This window comes from Lepeophtheirus salmonis, chromosome 2, assembly GCF_016086655.4.
Source record: "Lepeophtheirus salmonis chromosome 2, UVic_Lsal_1.4, whole genome shotgun sequence".
Taxonomy (NCBI): Eukaryota; Metazoa; Arthropoda; class Copepoda; order Siphonostomatoida; family Caligidae; genus Lepeophtheirus; species Lepeophtheirus salmonis.
This window is the reverse complement of record NC_052132.2, coordinates 6,879,226-6,898,358: the sequence shown is the minus strand read 5'-3', so window position 1 is coordinate 6,898,358 and position 19,133 is coordinate 6,879,226. Positions and strand designations below refer to the sequence as shown.

General features: G+C 29.8%; 1 protein-coding gene across 1 annotated transcript in view; it reads left to right on the top strand.

Moving 5' to 3' along the window:
• Positions 1 to 16,453: 16,453 nt before the first annotated feature.
• LOC121132537 (FMRFamide receptor) overlaps positions 16,454 to 19,133 on the top strand; it is a 102,394-nt gene continuing 99,714 nt past the window's right edge. Inside the window, exon 1 of the mRNA XM_040727959.2 lies at positions 16,454 to 16,720. The gene's annotated coding sequence lies outside the window, so the exon portion shown is untranslated. The remainder of the gene's footprint in view (positions 16,721 to 19,133) is intronic.

The window sequence follows — 19,133 nt, the reverse complement described above, 5'->3', positions numbered from 1 at the left end:
ACATCGAGGTAGTTTGTTTTTTCTGTCCGAAATTTATAGACTATAAATTGCATTTTAATACGTAATATTTACATCAACTCTTCTCTCATTATGGCCTCTTTAATGTTTTATATTAATAATTTCAAGTAGGAATTTTTTAGAAATGATATTTCCCTAGTGATACTGTTTTAAGGGGGTAACACAGGAGATGCCCATTACTTTTGGAATAATATAAATATTCATTGCCCTGATCCAATCACATACTTTTAAATGTGAAAGAAAAGAAGTAAGAAATCAAATTTCTTTATATATGGAGCAGTTGTTGCCATGATCCCCAAGATTATGTTTCTGCTGGCTAAAAAGAAGAAGCACCATAATACAGTCACATCATAAGAAAATTGCCGACGCATGGAAGCACTTATTTGATATTAAGTCTTGCTTCATTTTGACCGCAAGGAACACTTTTGGACTTTGTTTGTCTTATAGGAAACAGAAACTTGAAGATGATCTTCGAATACTTCTTCACGTCATATCATATACAGAACCTTCCACGAATTCAGTACCTAAAGATGCCACTGGTCCGATCCCTTAATTCAGTGTGTCAACATGTGAAGTCATCAATGAGCATAGTTGAAAATTGAAATGATCTGCCGGTATCCCAAAAGAAAATAAACCAAAACTAACGTAACCTCCGTGACAATTTGAAGAAGGTTTGGAGAGCAACATAGCTTTCATGACGTTTCATTGGATTAGCTGCAATGATCTATAAGATGATGGACATAAACTCAAATCCCACTCAGTATCTAAAAATCGTATAGGAACCAATTTTTCAGACCTCAATTCTACTCCAAGTCCACATCCTCAGTGTTACCTTTCATCTTTAGCAAACTAATGATTACTTTATAGTTATATATTATGTCTTCAAAATTACAATAATTACGATAATAAATTTGTAAAAAAAAACTCTCAAAAGTTGTCTCTTTGTCATTCGTTTCTATCATTAATCCATCTTCTGCAGTCGGTAAGAAATCATTGCCGAAAATGTATAAAATTAATCAACCATCAGAACCAGCAAAATAAATAACCGTTCCAATGCAGTATCGTCACAGTCTTCCACAACAATGTCCTCTACTCCTAAATAGGCTGCTTCAAAACATAACTATTCACCAAATAATGATTCCCAGTTTTATCAAGCAGAGTTAATGGTCAAGCTTTCTTGTATAAATTTATAGTCAGGTGATATAATAGTCAATGCTTCTTCTTCTATTATTCTATATTTGACAAAGGGAAAGGAGACCCAAAACATTATTGTGGTTATTATTGACTGAGACTGAAATGACAGGCACCTAATTTTTATATCTTAAAATCTTTAATATTTTGTCACTGAATGAATTGCTTGAATTAGGATTTATCTATGAAAATCTCTTAATTTAAATTTGATAAGCAAGTTAGAGGTATACAACAAAATTGGAAATTATATTATTATGAGTAATCTCCAAACGCATAAAAAAAATTGTGTTGACGCTACTGAAATAATAAGAAAGATTGAACTATAACTATTCTAGGCAATGAAACTATATGTTGACAAAAAAAATATTATTTGTACTTTAAACTCAAAAATTGCTTCAGATGTTAACTTGATAGATTGTCTCTTGAATAAAATTACCTATTTCTTTATATTCATATATTTTTATAACAAAAAGTTTAGTAGAGTGTTCTTTAGTACCTTTCATAATATAAAACATATTGTACAAGTACTTCCTACTTGAGAAAATGTATATATACAGCCACTTTAACACCTTTCTACAAAAATTTGGAACGACACAGTATTAAAAAAAGTACTCAAGAAAGCCATATAGCAATTAGAAATAAGTTTTTTACGTCAAGTGAAAGATGATTTAAATACAGAACATTATATGGAACTATCGAGGTTACTACTAAGTACCTAAATGAAGAACATGCAATTTGTTTCTTCTGTCAATGTATAAAAGAACCAACAGATCACATTTTGTGGGAGTTTTCAAATGTTTATCTAAAGCTTATGGGGACGTTATTTAAATGGTTAGTAACTTATTCAATCAACAACTGGGCAAACAAAACTTCCCCTCTACTCCGACTACTGAAAAAGTTGATACAAAAATGCAGTCTATTATTTATAAATTATGTACTACAATTTGCCAGTTATAGGATGGATCCTTATCAGTCTTTTATATATTATTAGATGGCTCTTATTAAGAAAAATTTATAAGACTCTGTATAACAACTTTTTCGAATTTTCAACATATTGGTTACATTAAACATTCTCATTATTGAAAGGGTTGATAAGAGTACCACAGAAGTAAGACTTGATTTATTTTTGTAAAACCTCAAAGGAAGCAACAAATCATTTATTTTAAATGTTGTGTGTAAATATATATAAAAAAATATATTATACCAAAAATTCAAATTGATTTTAAAACCAAGTCAATTTCGCCTTTTTTAACATTTGCTCCTATGTTGGAAAAATAACTATTTCAGCTTTCTTATTATTTATAAATTTAAATGCATGAAACCTTTCCTACCACGAGACATATTAAAATATAAAAAAAAAATTATACACTGGTGACTTTTTGAAATTTTTTATTATTTATTAATTTTAGTTTGTTTAATTTTTTTATTACATTTAAAAATAATTATTCTAGTATATTAAAGTATTTTTTTTTTACTTCTGTACAGAAAAACTGTATGATCTGAGGGTGTTAAAGATGAAGAAATTATCATTTAGATGAATTTTTTATTTGTGGTGTATCATAAAGCAAACCAATGACGGGCAAGTATTATACGAATGAAAACTAGTAACCCCCAAAAAAAAAAAAAACATTCCATATTTGCACAAAATTGCTATATTTGGTAAATATTAGCGGGTGCTCCATTAAAGTATGATTCCTTATTAATTCAACAATTAATTAACATTCGATGATTGAAATTAATTCATATTTCAATATATTAAAGCATAAACAATTAATTACGAAACAAAACAAATCTGATCTCTCTAGCTTAAGTAGAAGTCAAGAAAATGTCACTTGATCAACATGATCAAAAAATTTCAATTCGCACACTCCAAGCAGTTGGGCGTCTTCAGAACCACCGTCTACAACGTCAGAAAGGTCAAAACATTATAAAGGAAGAAGGCCTGCATCAAAAAGGCAAAACTAGACCCAGAGGAGTTAAAGAAATTAGCCCAGGCCAATCCCATCAATTCCATGAGGGCCTATGCGAGAGATTTCGGGGATTCATACCAGATTGTCCAGAGAGCTATATAAAAAAATGTGGGTTGAATGAGCCATGTTAGAGTAGAGACGACATTTTTGACACTTGTAACAAAAAAAATCAATTTCCTCCGTTGCATAATCTTTTGGATGAGTCTTTTGAGCTCTTTTGAATACTTTTGGCCACCCTTAGCCCTTATGCCAACTTCTCGATTTGGGTACATATCGAAGAGAATGCCTGTAGTGTCCGGCATCCAAACACCAAGGCCCATAAATCTACTATCAGCCAGCACTGGAACACTATGACTCATTCACTATCCACGGTGGGTACTGAGCCTTCTACACCGTCCGGAAGCCATCATTGCCGCTAAGGGCGGCTATATCAACGATACAAAGAGCTCAGACACATCTATTTAAATAATTAATTTTGTTTAAATTATATTTCAATTAATAAATTATATCTTGTTGAAGTTTGAAATTAAAAGTTTTCAGATTTTAATGGACCACTTGATATATTTATTTGAAGAGTTTGAGATATGAGATATCAGATGTCTCATATATTTTGTTTATTATGACCTTGAATGAGCTAATAATTCAATTTAATCTTTTTGTTCACAACAATGAAAAAAAAAAAATAGAAGTGTCCGAATGAAAAAAATTAAAAAGGTCTCAGACCGGTTTAGGAGCTGCAGACCCAAACACAGTACTAATAAATATGTTAATATTTATATTGAAATGACCCTGATGATACGCAGCCTTAGGATTACCTAATGATTAATCTTTTTTTTTCTTGTATGTCATACGTAGATTTAAAATGTCAAGATTTGTCAGTATTATAAAGATTTTTGCGGCTTTCATCTTATACTTTGATTATATACTCACAAGGATTTTTATATAATATATTAGTTCTTGATTGAAAAAAAAAAAAATATATATATATATATAACAAGTATCTAGGTGAAGGAAAATATAAGAATTCTAAAAATCAAAGATAAGTGAATATTTCTGATAAATGAAGTCCGACTGACAAATAAGTATTTTTTTTTCGTAAATTGCTCATTCAACTTTGAAATCTGCTGAATAGTGCTTATCTGAGTTTTCTATCGTAGAATAATAATATCTTAATGAGAATAAAATGTCATTACATTCAATATTAGGAAATTCATATCAAAATATTGTGAGACCCTTGTAATGTTCTTATGTTAATACGTATGCTTAAACAAAGACAACATTTTTTTTTTTACATCCAAAGTTTTTTTTTTAAAATATTATTATTTTATTTTTCTTTATTCACTTTATGGAGCAGAGTGCCATAAAACTTTTCAAGCCATTGCTGAGATTGAAGGATATTTTTTTCCTATCAAGAAGCTGTGTAAATTTTAAACACGAATTTTTTTTTGATCCATCGTTTTGACAATCACAATAGTAGCGTCAAACATAGCAGAATACCACACAAACTAAAGAATAAATTGTCATCAAATTTTGAAGATTAGTATAGTACTAACTGAAAATGTAGTGAATAAAAAAAAGATAAGTAAGGCCATCTAACTTTTCAACCCATATGTTATTCTGAAAAATATCTTGTGAAGTGCAAAAATGTTCAATTTACTATTGTTTTGATACCTACAGTTATCAGGATCATCTAGGGCTTGGTTAAGAGGGGTAGTCACTTGCCTCGGACTCCACGCTGGATATAATTTATTAATTTATTCCGAATAAAACATTTTTTAATAATGAGAATAAAAATGAAAAAATGATTTTTTATTTTTGAAAAAGAAAAAAAAGATCCGCTCATTTATCTTTCACCCAGACGCCGTTCATTCTAAAACTGGTCCTGGGATCATAGTATTAAGTAGAGTGGGGACTCAACAGAGTACGACACCTCTGCCTAAAGTCATTTCCCCTAAAAATTATTAGCAAATTACACTAATTTGAGTTATGTTAACGAGCCTTATAATTTTTTTGGGGTAACCATGGATGGAGATTTAGATTCTGCAACTTTATTTACCAAAAGTAAATTATTTTTCGGAAGCAAAAATATACTAACTGTAATTTGCTATGTTTGTTATGTTGCTTTTACATATACGAAGTTGAAGCTTGTCAGTGCTAAATAATTAAGACATTTAATCATGTCTGCTCTGTTACATGATTAGATATGACAGGCACAGTATAGAAGCTCTAACTTCATTTCTCATAAAGTAAGAAAAATGGTGTATATTTTCCACAGAGTATTAACTGCTATCACTTGATCAAAACTCTCAAAAAAAGATCCAGTAGTACGACAATGAGACATTATCTAAAAAATTAAATCTCAAAGTGACCACCCTCGGTCGACACCAAAGGCTAAATTCTAGGCCTTGCGCTTTTTTTCTTGTATTGCTCCGAAATGCAAGCCCACACCTTCTTCAAAACAGCCTTTAGGCCATTTACATGTAAAGTGACACATACTTTCTTTTTGATGAAGCCTAAGATTATACATATTTTTTGCCTTTTGGCTGGGGCAGAGTCTTAAGGAAAACATAATGGGCCTTATGGATGTTAGTCTTTAACCAGAAATACCGCTGTATCCATGATCTCCATGTTTAATCTTGAGCCCCTTTGGAAAAACAAATGTTACAGAAGTCTACTGTCCTTTTCTGGTGTTTTCCACTACTTCCAGGCTTCCTCTCAAGGTTTGTTGCCGTCCTTTATCTTTTTAATATTAATAATGAGACTCTTAGAACATGGGACTATATAGGAAATTGCGTAAAAAAATCTGTAAACTACTGGTATGTCCTTAAAACCTTTCTAAAGTCTCATTCATGATTTACTGGGAAATGCTTTACTTACATTATGATACTTGAAATTTGGGAACACCTGAGACTAATCACTTTTTATATTTGAAATTTATTGGTTTTATTTAGTATTTATAAAATATAACCTAACAAGGCCTTTTATATGTACATACAAATTACCTCATAAAAATTTATATGGAACGATATATACAACATGAGCGGAAGTCGGTTATAAATTACCAAACATTATTTACCCAATCAAAATAATACCATTGTGATTTGGATAAATAACCCAAGCTATAAGATAATTTAATTTAAATGAATAACGACTCGAAGTAAGTTTCTTTAAACCCGCGATCTAAAAATAGGATTGAAATAACGAAGGCGTTCTAGTGATACATTGATGAGCTTTGTGGGTAACCCACGGTAGTACTTGGCATTGCTTGTAGTTATTTGGCATCGGCTAAAAGATAAATCTTGGTTTAACCCATTAGAGGCGATAATTATTTAGGACAGTTTTGAAATAACTCGGGAAACTATTTATGACTCAAATAAAAAAATTAGAAATAATAAAAATCTCAAAGTTCCTTGGGACCCCAATAGGAGCCGGTTAATTTATTAAAACATTACCAGTATCAATAGCATTGAGGTGTAAATATATAAATACATATGATTTAATATCATATTTGTAATGAAATTGTTGGATTCAATCTTGAAAAATGATGTAAACATCATTTCAGAGGTTAGTTATGAATTTACAATAACCCAATTTCAAGAAAAATTATATAGCTTTCAATATAATCGATTTTATTTGTTATTATTTTATAAACAGTGTGGACTTTGTCTACTATTGTATCTGAAACATCCATATTTCGCCGTTCCTTTACACATTGGAGTTTAGAATGTCTTAAAAGTGGAGTAAACCTAATAAGGGGATGGTTATTGTCGCCTCTCTAGCTATTGCTAGAGGCTCTCAAAAATAGAAAGAAACTTTGTCAATATGACAAATAAATTATAAACAAGTCAAATATACATTTTTCAAACTTTCATGAGTCGCCAGGCTTGAACAGTAGAAGCACTACTGACCGGTTAAATATAGGCCACCACCCTTGCCTTCATTTTAAAATGCATCCATGGACAACTCATATTGCTTGCAAGAGATCAACAACTCCTATGCCAGTAAATATTAAAAAAACGCTTCTATTAAATGTCAGGCTCAGATACTTGTCTTGAAACTCTATCCTACCTCTTGCCTTAAAAAATATTTATAATATTTTTTAAATATATCTTTAAAATTTCGTTGGAAGTAAGATATTTACAATGAAAATAACTTAAATATACAAAAAAAAATGTATAATTGAAATTTAATTTGTAGTCCTTATATAATTAAAAAAATATTTGCCTTAACTTAGATACTATGATTTTGGGATAGCACAACATTCTTTAGTTGTTCTGTACTCTTGAGTAATGCAGTGCCCCAGTAAATAATTTTTAATTATTTCGGTCCTCCAACCCCTGCATTCATTGCATTAGAAGTCCATGAAATATAATGATAAGGCAAGTTTCGACTCTCAATATTGGTCCTGAATAGAAGAGCCCTTATCAATCACAATGGCAAGGTTCGAACGGCTTGGTATTAACAATAGCATAGAACATGCAGATAAAAACGTCATTTTGAAGAACCCATTCACTGACACACGTCATAAATGGCAGAGTTAAAGACTGGGGACATCCTGTATTTTTACAAATAAGTCCTGGGAAGATTATAAGGAGATAATGGTTATTTTTTCCATAAAGAATTGGAAACCTATTTTTATTTATTCTACCAATGAATAAAAATGGCCCCAATCCTTAGGATGGTGAAGGAAGAAGTCTGGAAAAACTTTCTTGGATGTTTAAGCCCTCAGATTGACTCATTGCAACGTCCTCACGGTATAAGGAAATGTGCAAAATTGATTGGATAATCTTCAAAGTGCAAGCTGTGAAGTACAAGAACCATGAACTCCATTCTTGGTTTTATGATATGTCTTTCAAGTGATTTTAATTCTCGGCTCCCTTTCCATCGAAGGGAAATACTAAGAACTAATAAGATAGAGCTACTTATTACGTGGTTTCTTTTTAATGTTTACAAAAATAAATGCCACGGAGTCAAGTTAAACAGTTCAATAATATCGGAATGGATTGAGGAAGAAATGAATCCACTTGGTCTGATAGATTAATCTTGTAATATTAGATAGACTCACAAATATTAACAATTCTTTTTATTATTATTCAGTGTTCATCTTCTCTTCTGTTTTTTTTTTGTTTTATCATAATTAAATGATCTGCTTGATGTAGGAGGGGGGAGAAAAGGGTTTCATAGGAAGAAATGAGGAGGAGAAGGAGAGAAGAAGAAAAAATATATATGAGTTGTATAATTATTCATCATTAAGTACCTAGTACTGGAGTGTTAATCATATTTTAACGCCTCAAAAAAATCCAAAAGTTATTACAATATTTTTTTAAAGATAGCTTGTATGATGTATTTAAATTTCACTCTATCAGGTTCTATGTAGTTGTTAGTAATAGTTATTATCTACTTTTGTATGAATTGGTGTTGTTAATGAAAATAAATTTCATAATTTAAAAAAAAAAAAATAATAATTTTCATTTTTTTAAATATATGTTATATAAAGTTAAATCCTCAGGACGACAGATAAACTCAAATATATGAATGAATGTTGCATTAAAATTGAAAAAAATCAGAATTATTTTAGGGGTATATTAATTTACCTATCGCCTCTAATGAGATAATATTAAAAATGAAAACTTCCTAAGAAATCCCTACTATTTTTCTCCGTTTTTTATGAGTAAACATAAAAGGTAACAACTCAATACTTATTACAATTCATAGGACCTGTTTGCTCCTCAAGAATGAAGGAATAATAAATATGCTGCGATGATTAATAAGTACTTTAGTCTCTAGAATACTCATTAACAAAAACAAATAAACCAGTGTCTCCCCCATATGCTAAATACAAAACACTGGCGAGATATAATCCATTTGTACATACTGGCATTTATATATTTTTTTTTCAAATATTAACATATACTGTAAATGCATATAAATTATGATATAAATCAGAGAGCAATAACAAAAACAATAGTTTGCATATCGCATACGTCTGTAATATTTCCTTAATACATAACACTATTATTTCTTAGATAAACATATGATTCTGATGTATATATATCAGGGAGTACTATACAGTGCACCCTGATACTGTTTTTCATACAAAAATACCGATGAACTTTGCTTTCTTAATTAGATAATGCCCATATAAGTACTTTTATTTTCCTCATTCATAAAATATTTCAAGTATGATCTTAAATATCATATTTTCAAATGTCTAATAATCTAATTTTATTAAAATTAACGTCTAAGAATGATGGCCCCTTCTAACATTTTGACCTCTTTAAATAACTTTTTTGCCATTTACAATCACCTTTTTTTTTTGTTCTGATTACTTTTTTTTTTTTAAAGTTTTTAAATTTTTCAAACAAGTTTTATTCGACTATAACCATAAATAATTATATGTTCTTTAGCAATTTTAACTATGTTTTAACCTATTTTTTGATTCATTCGCTTAAAAATAGATTGAGCTTGTCTTTATTCCTTTTTGAGCGGATATATCAAACCGTATTAGTTTTATCTGTAACAACCATAAATGACTCAACGAATTAAGTCTCTATTGCTTTCCCTAGAAAATTTAATGTTTGTATTCTGAAAATTGTTGAAGTGTTACTGTTCAGAGTATTTCTCAAACCAGGAATATCAATCCAGAATTGTCGGATGCTGTTGCTTATAATTAATTGGAAAAGTGAGGATATAAAATTGTTCATACATCTTAATTGGAGCTTTCACTACAACTATGGCTTTACGAGGACCCATCTCTGAGCTGAAGTGGCTTATGTTGGATCAGGGTATCCCAAGTTTGAAAATGGCATCTCTGCCAAATCGGTGTCTGACAATTATAGAGGACGTTTCCTTGTTATCCTCATCTTCTTTTACAACACATAATCGCTGAGGTTCACCTTACCAATAATAAGTTCCAAGTGAGAACTTGGAACTTATCCTGATCGGTCGGTAGTTTATTCACATTTTTAGCCAAGGTAGGTCAGTAAAAGATGGGAACACACACTATTAGCTCGATGTATTTTTGTAGAGTGACGACGTGCCCGTCTTGTATGGTGCATAATTAAATCTAAAAAGTGAGAGTTAGAGTTGTTTTTATAATTGAAAAGTAAATATTTGGAATCCCGAAGTTGAAAGCGATTCAATTAGTGCTCACAAGTATTGTATAATGGGATTTGAGGCCTTTTAAACGAGGTTTTTATTCCTCCCATAGGATTTATACTGTCGGGAATCCCTTTTGAAATATTGTCGAGTAAAGATCGTCACCATTTTTTAATGCAACTACTCTTCATTTCTCTTTACTCATCGAACTCAGGGAGGATTTTCTTCTTCGTTTTTTTTTTCTTTAATTTTCTTTGAATTAATATTTTTACTATTATGGCAAAATATGTTGTGAAAACGATGCGTATTGGTTCTTTTTGACATATAATGTAAAAAGGAACCAAGTTCGCTCCCGTTTTTTTATTTATTTATCTTTGTTACAATTTAAAATAAAATAAAAACAAAATCAACCTGGGAAAAATCTGTCAAGAGGATTGCCATGCCTCATTCAATGAGTTTCGAAATGAAATAACAGAAATCACTCCGTTATGAATGAAAGTAAAGAAAAAGAGGTTGAGACGATATCATTATTCTCAGAGGTGGATGGACAAAATAGAAATGACAAAAAAATTATTCATTTATTTAAATATGATGGAAAGGACATGCGAAACACAGAAAATAATTGGTTGAAGTTTTCATTATTCGTCTGTGAAGTTAATAATAGTAGAAGGGCCTCATCCCAAAAAATGAGTCTAGATAATGTTGCCTGCATAGCTATGGATGCATTAGGCCTTAATTTAATGGAGGTAAGATTTGTCACATGCCAGACACTGCATAGGCCTGAAATAGTTTTGATGAAGCCTCAACAGCTGAATTCAGTAGGGGGAAAGAATCAAATTTCCTTTGTATATTGATCTGAAGAACAAGAAAAATAATTATTCTAAAGTACAAGTTGAATGTCGGGAATTCTTGGACAGTTTGCGTAGAGATAGAACATTCAATATACGACTAAAAAATGTCTGGTGGTCAGTGAATATGATGAGGTGGCTGAACATCTATCCCAATTCATAAAAGTAGAAGGCCTTAAAGTAGCGCAACCGAAACCCATGAATACCCAGGGCATGAAAAATTCTGGTTATTTCTGCAATTTCCCCATCTTTTAATGCAGCCAAGTTCTTCCTTAAACATTCTGTCAGGAGGAACCCCCAAAAATGTGCCTTTTTTTCTACCTATAAATGGAGCTATTTATCAACTAAAGTTTGCAATGTTCTAAATCGTTTGAATTTAGACATGGCAGAACCAAATGCAAGCCATGGACTAAGGGACCAAAGGTGTATTCGCAGTGAATCAAAAATAGGCTCCACGGAAAGGCTAATAGACACACAATCATCTTCACATTTGTTTACATTTTTAGGAGGAAAAAGTTCCTCAATTATAGACATATTTAATGTTTAAACTTGAAATTGAAACAGAACCCATATAATACAAGAATATAAGGTCAATCAAATGGCAACAATATAATAGAAGCTGCGTCCACTGAAAAAGTTGCTAAAACTGGATAGGAAAACAAGATACATGCGAAGGTGCACGTGATAGGAAAAGTGGCTGATAAGGCTGAAAATGTGGTACTTCGTACAAAAAAAAAGAAGCCATTTAATATTGTTTTCTGACATAGAAGGAGCTTTTGATAATCTTCCATTCAATGCTATGAAGAAGCTTTTGTTAAGGTAGGTATTGATGATTTTACAAACAAATGCTACAAGTTTAAAAAAAAATAGAAGCGTTGAATGTTCTCAACAAGGATCTAAAGTCTCATTTACTCCAACAGAAGGATCTCCGCAAGGAGGAATTTTATCCCCATTTGTGTGGAACTGTGATATTCAGCATATAATTTTACACAAGGCTGGACTAATATTGACAGTTGGATTTTCAGATGATATAGCTGTGATAATGACTGGAATAGATATGTCAACTATAGGTTCTAATATACAAAAACGGGCGAATGAAATGATCAGATATGTGGAAGAAATTGGTCTTAAGTTTAGTGAAAATAAACGAAAGTAATGTTATGTACTGGTCTCACAAAGTGAATACACTGATATTACATATGAACGGAACAATTATAGAATGGGTAAGCCAGTACAAGTATCTTGGTTTAGTTTTCGATAGAAGATTGAATTGGAAAGCGCATTTGGATCACATTATCAAAAAGGCTAAAAGGGCTTTATACTCTGCCCTTAAAATGATTGGGAAGCAGTGGGGTTTGAACCAACTATATGCTAAATGGATACATAAGGCCTGCGTCGAATTGATTTTGAATTGCGGAGCAGGAATATGGGGACTGCGTATCATAACGAAGGAGTTCCACATTGAGAGGTTGAGAAGAATAAATAGATTAGTATTTATACAGATAGTTCAAAAATCTATGAGAAAGTTGGATATGGCTGATGTATAAATTATGAAGATACCTGTGTCATTGAATGCTATGGCAACTTAAAATAGTACAATACTGTTTTTAAAGCAGAACTGGAGGGTATTTTAAAGGCATTACGTACTCTCAATAGTATAGAAAAGTTTGTTGAAAGACTTATCAAAAATTTACTGGACAGTTCAGCTGCTATTAGTTCAATAGCTAAAAATGAAGGCCTCTTTACGGGTAAACAAGTTAGGGTGATAAAGAAATAAAGTTTTTGAAAAGGAATGTGACAATAACTAGGATAAAAGGTCATTGGGATTATACAGGAAATGAATATGCAGATGCACTTGCCAAGAATGGCAGAACTGTTTGAGAAGAATCGGAAGTGGAGGTTCCCAAAAGTGCAGTTTTGCCCGAGATAAATAAGTACATAAGGAACGGGAATGGATAGAAGACACAACGTGCCGACAACCAAAATTCTTTTTGGAGGGGCCTACTTTAAATGGAAACTTTTTTTAAAACAGGAGAGCATCTATAAACATTAAAGTTGGTTTATTACAGGGCATATTCCCTTAAGGAAGCATCTAAAGATAAGGAAAATGGTGGAAGATGCATCATGCAGATTTTGTTGAGATACAACTGAAAGTCCAATTCATTTAGGGGTAGAGTGTGATGCACTGGTGAGTATAAGGAGGGAAATATTGAAGACTCGGGCTAATAAAAAAGACATTTTACTATACAATGAAGCCGTTACGAAGACTGGCTATTTCAATGATGTTCTTTAAATCGTTGTTGCTATTTTATAGACTGTTTTAGGGCCTTGTTTTGGTTTCATAAATTTTTATTGTAAAATATGTGATTTTAGTATATGAAAATATATCCCAGTCTTAGGATTATATGTTACACGAGTTGCCGCATTTAATTGGGGTTTCCATGGCAGTAGGGGGTAGCAGCTATCCTATCTAAGTACCCTTAATGCGTTAATAGTAAAGAAAAATATTTAAATGAAAATTAAAATTAATAACAATGGATAAAAATATATTAGCAATCAAAATATAAAATATTTATTAAATTATCTCGAATACAGTTCCTGCTAAATTTGTCTAATCATACAAAAATCCAGTAAAATGATGAATCATATATAAAGCTAATATATTTTTCTACTCCTCCATATTATAGGTAAAAACTTAAGAATAAACCTAATATTACAACTTCAAAGGCCTTATTTTAAAAAAAAGTTCAATTTTGGTGGATTTTTTAAGTTAATTTTTTTTTATAAAATATTAATAAAAACGCAATGTGAATTTGCAAAAAATGTTTCGAAATTAGATACAATTAAATTGATTATTTGACTAATTGTTTAAAGTAATTAATATTTTTAACTAATAATTTTGTTATCTCTACGCCTATATATTAACGGTTTGTGGAATTACATAATATTAAAGAATGAAATTAGAGGTTTGTAAATGGAAAACTGTCTGTTAAAGTCGTTACTGTATAATGATTAATCGGGTCTCTCAAAAAATCTTAAAAAGACACAAATTCTTTTAAATTGTCATTATAAGTTGAGGGTCTCTTTTGACGAATTAGAGATCATTTGCTCAGCTCTTCTACTTAGTGTTGGGGCTTCAGTAGATTTCTGTGGAAGTTACGAGAATAAATAAGGTAAAAATTATAGAATCATTACAAAAAGTATAATAATTTATGAAAACATCCTTTGAACTCAATACGAAAAGGTTGAAAGCAGGGGAATTCAATAAATCCCCGAGGATTTTTCATTTTGAAGATGTTCATATTTTTCCAGTCAAATAAATCAAGAAATAATTAAGATAATTGATGGTTTAGTATGGGGTAAATAACTAAATATCTATATATATGTACAAGGCGGTTCACAATTGGTGTTGTTTCAAAATTATGTGTATTTATACTTTTTTTACAAGTTCAATATTGTCTTATATTGACGAATATATAATTCAATGTGCTTGCCATGGTTCTAAATCAACTTGGTATAAACACATTTCTTTACTGACTTTCAAGTAATACTATCCTAAAGTCATTATGAATACAATGCAATACGTCTTTCGTAAGCGGACATATTGCCGAAACCTTTGCCGAATGGGCACTCTACCGAATGGAAACTTTGCTGAACAGTCACTTTGCCGAATAGACAGTTTGACGAATAGACAGTTTGACGAAGGACCACTTTGCCGAATGAAATAATAAATATATTTGATGATTATTAATGCTCCGATACTATATAATTAACTTTAATGCGGGAAGGTGTAGCTCGTGGAATTATATATGGTTAAAAACCAACTGATTTGTGATTTCCAAAAGTTGTAGCTTATTAGGAACTTGTATTATACTTTTTCAATAAGTTTAGATTTGTGCATTTAGATATAGAATATTATTGTTTAAAAAGCGTTTTTTTTTTAAATATATTTACTTATAATTTCAGTAAACTAGTAACAACCATCCCATAATTAAATGAACCAATGAGTTATTAAGTTATAAACACTTAATTATTACAATGTATGAAAAATAATTAAACATTTTAACTTTTAATTATTGAATAATATGTACGGAATCATAATTACAAAGTATTACACCCTGAATTGTCATCAAATATATTAATTCTTTAATTCAGCAAAGTGGTTCTTCTACAATCTGTCTATTCGAGAATTTATTAATTTGGCAAAGGGGTCATTTGTCAAAGTCTCCGTACGGCTATGTGTCTATTCGGTAAAATGGTTTTTGACAATAAGGTCTTAGAATCAAGTGGGCAAAGCTCAAAAGGACATAATGACAGCCCTTCATGGACTACACATCTTGAACAAAGAGTACATTCAAGTCCTACACTTCAGTCTATTCAAGCTCTGAAGCCTTCCATGATTAATTAATGCGTAAAAATGTACACGAAATAACTGGTTTGTCAGGCCGTCGGGGACATGATTTTAAAAGAAGGTCACAATATTAAGTAAAGTGCAATATATTTTTTGCTCAATAACTATTATGTTATCTTTAATTAATTTTTTTTTCTTTCATTTGATTTAAAAGATATTGTTTTTGATTGGACACTATTTTACACATCTGTTCAATTAGCCTGATTTCTTTTTAGTTTGGAAAAGTTCTTATGTAGTAACAAAATAACCAATGCAAGATTTTATTGCCTGCACTACCATCTTTAGGTAGTACATGTAGCTTAAAGTTTGAAAAGAGACAATAGTTATTTATATCGTTAATGAAGATTATAATACAGCGTTTATCATTCTTTTTGCGTTTATTAATTGCGATAGATATTTTTCAAACTAATATTAATAATTCTTTGTTTAAGGCTACTCTATGGAGAAAAAAAGAGAGAATAATATAAAAAAAATTTAATCTATCTTGTCTTCAATGTAAAAAAATGATGCATGCTTTCTGCAAATCATCAAATTTTCCTTATTTTTTTTTCTACTTTTCTATTCCTTATGATAATTTTAGAAAAAAAAAATGTTATACACTTTTAAAGGTTAAAAAATGTATATCAAAATTATTTATATAAAATCTAAAAATGTTTTTCTATAATTACTACAGAAGTTATAGAATTTTGTCTCTTTGACAGCTATTAATTACTTCGTAGTTCAATGAAATTTTTCTAAGTTTGTTTTGTTACCGTATCTCGACTTTTCAGTACTTGAGATAAACTATTTTTAAGAATATGTACTACATGTTACTCCAAAGAAAGTAAGCCCTGTAATAAAAAAAACGCACTCAAATAGAGGGATATATAGGTATATACAAAAAGCATGTGGAGAAAGACGGATAATTTTTTCTCTTTTCAGTAAAAAGAGTCAACATTGAAGAAGGGAGCAAAATCCATCTTTAAAAAAAAAAAAATATATATTTTGTGAGATTCTAAGCAATTATCATTCGTTTTCTGGAGTCGCAACCCTTTGGAACTTACTATTATACTGACAAACATATTACATTTGTATTTATAATGATTTAAAAGTTAATACGACCTACATATATTAGAGTGATCTTGTTCAACTTATACCCGCAAAAAGTAGTAATAATTAGCGAATATATTATTACTTAGTCCAAGGTAAGTCAAATCTACACTGATTTTATTGCTTTAAATAATAATTTTATTGTGTTTGATTAGAGTCATAAGAACTAGTAATACAGCATTCAATTAATAATATAATAATGTATAGAGCAAGATAGCTCAATGGACAATTGGAATAAATTATTCTCTTGAAAACGATGGGTGTAGGTTCGATACTTAGTCCCTCATAGATAAAGAAATGTACTTAATGTATATGGACTTCAAAGACAATTCCTGAGTTAGGTCGAGTTATTGTAAAACTATAGTATTTACTTGTACTTAATCAGTATGACCAAGTACATGAACATTTAAAAAAATTCAAGTAATGTAGGTTGTTTGATAAAAAGGTCATTCGCATAATTATTTCAATAAGTGGTATCTATATATTTACTAATAAAATTCGAATTTGCAATTAGAGTTAGTCAAAATTGGCTAACTATACTTTAGGGTTTAATCACGTTATAATTTCAGAATAAAAAGAGCTTAAATATTGAAAGTATATATTAAGATGTAATAGCACGTATAATTTTGATTTCTAAACAATTAAGAGATTAGCCTAAATACACTTTTTGAGCCTAAGGTATTAAGTATTTACGATATACTGGTTTTATTCAAACTATAAAAGAATCACAATTTCTTTCAGAGCTCATCCGAGTAAGGTAATATTAGCCTGAGAAAAAGAAAACAAAAGTAAAGTTATGACTTAGTATAATATAGTCTCCCTTTTTAGGCTTTCAGGTGGTGAAATGTGGAGAGTTTTACTTCTTATTAATTAGAAATTAAAACACAGAGAACAAATAAATTTGGTTATGAAAGAACTCAAGCATTACACCTTCTAGTGTATTAGGGATAAATCGTAAGATGTCATAAAAAACAAAAAGTACTATTCTGCCTGAATAGATAAAGTATTTACAAAAGGAATAGCGGAGTAAGGGATTAAAGCCAAGAAGGCAAAAAAAACAGTAACTATAAATTAAATATATCATATTTATAATACTATATAGTGATTAACATCTACGTCGTATGACAACTGATTATAACTTTTCAATGAGATTAATATATATCCAATTGTTTTGAGTCTTTGATTATTCTAGTTTTTCAAATAATATTTGAAATATTAATACTCAAATCTATTCTTAAAATATATTTATATGCCCGAATTTCTAAATTTATATTATTTTTTCATCAAAAAAAATATATATATACATATAATTATGTACATTAAGGGACTTGTATGACCTTCACGCCAATAGCTAAAGTCTTATAAATAATTATCAATTGGTGTCAAAAATATATTCACCAAGGATTCCCAAGTTGAATAGTTTATAATAAATATGTTTTTTATATTAAAAAGGAAAAAAATGAACTATTATAAGTCAAAAGTAAATCTAATTTTATCTTGAAAATAATGTTAATAATAATTTACTTCTTCACTTTTTGTTACATTACCCTAAAAGTAATATTGATTAAGAAAAGTAAATACAAAAAAAAAAAAACTTATTACGAACTCAATATCTACGAAACTTTTTTTTGATCAATGTGTTACTTTGATAACAGGAGTAGTGTTCAACACTTCTTATAGTATAGTACAAAAAATACGTTTAAATACTTTTTTATTTTCCTGGGGTTTTGATTTACCCCAGATACAATCTTTCAAATAAATCCTTATTATTTGAATTGATATTTACGAGTTCAGAAAATGACACAAAATCCAAATAACGTATTATTATTAGTGTTCAATTGTTAATCATGTATTTTGTTTCATGTTCCTTTAATTGGTTAGATGGAGTTGCACTGATGAAGTGTAGGGTTACATTATATTTTTAAAATCACTTCAACTAACCTAGGAATCTTGTCAGAAGTCCATATACATAAAGTATAATTCTTTCTGAAGAAATCACCTGGGAGCGAAAATACAGACATTGAGTTCCAGAGAATAATTTATCTCGACTGTGTTTTCATGAGCTACCTCCATTCCATTTATTTTTATTTTTTATTATATAAATAGGATGCTTACTAACGAAAGGTTGTTTAATTTTCAAGTTCATTTTAATTATTATTATATTTCGGAAATTACATTTAAAATAAACCATATTGATAGGATTAATTTTTTGTACAGATATAATCTGTTTATAGGTAATTCACTTAAATTAAATTGAAAGATTAAAGAAAAGTAAGCAATTAAATATTAATATATAGTAAAAAAACATTTAGCTCTATGCTTGGTCAATATAAAAATATTAAATTGTAAATATATTTTTCAATTTTTAAGTTTATTGAATTTAAATTTAGATACAAAGAGATCCGAAAATTAAAAAGTTATGGAAGAAATTGAATATACCAAAAAATAATTGTTATTTTCTTAAAATGTATAAATCAAATTTGGAAAATTATTTAATTCCACATTTAA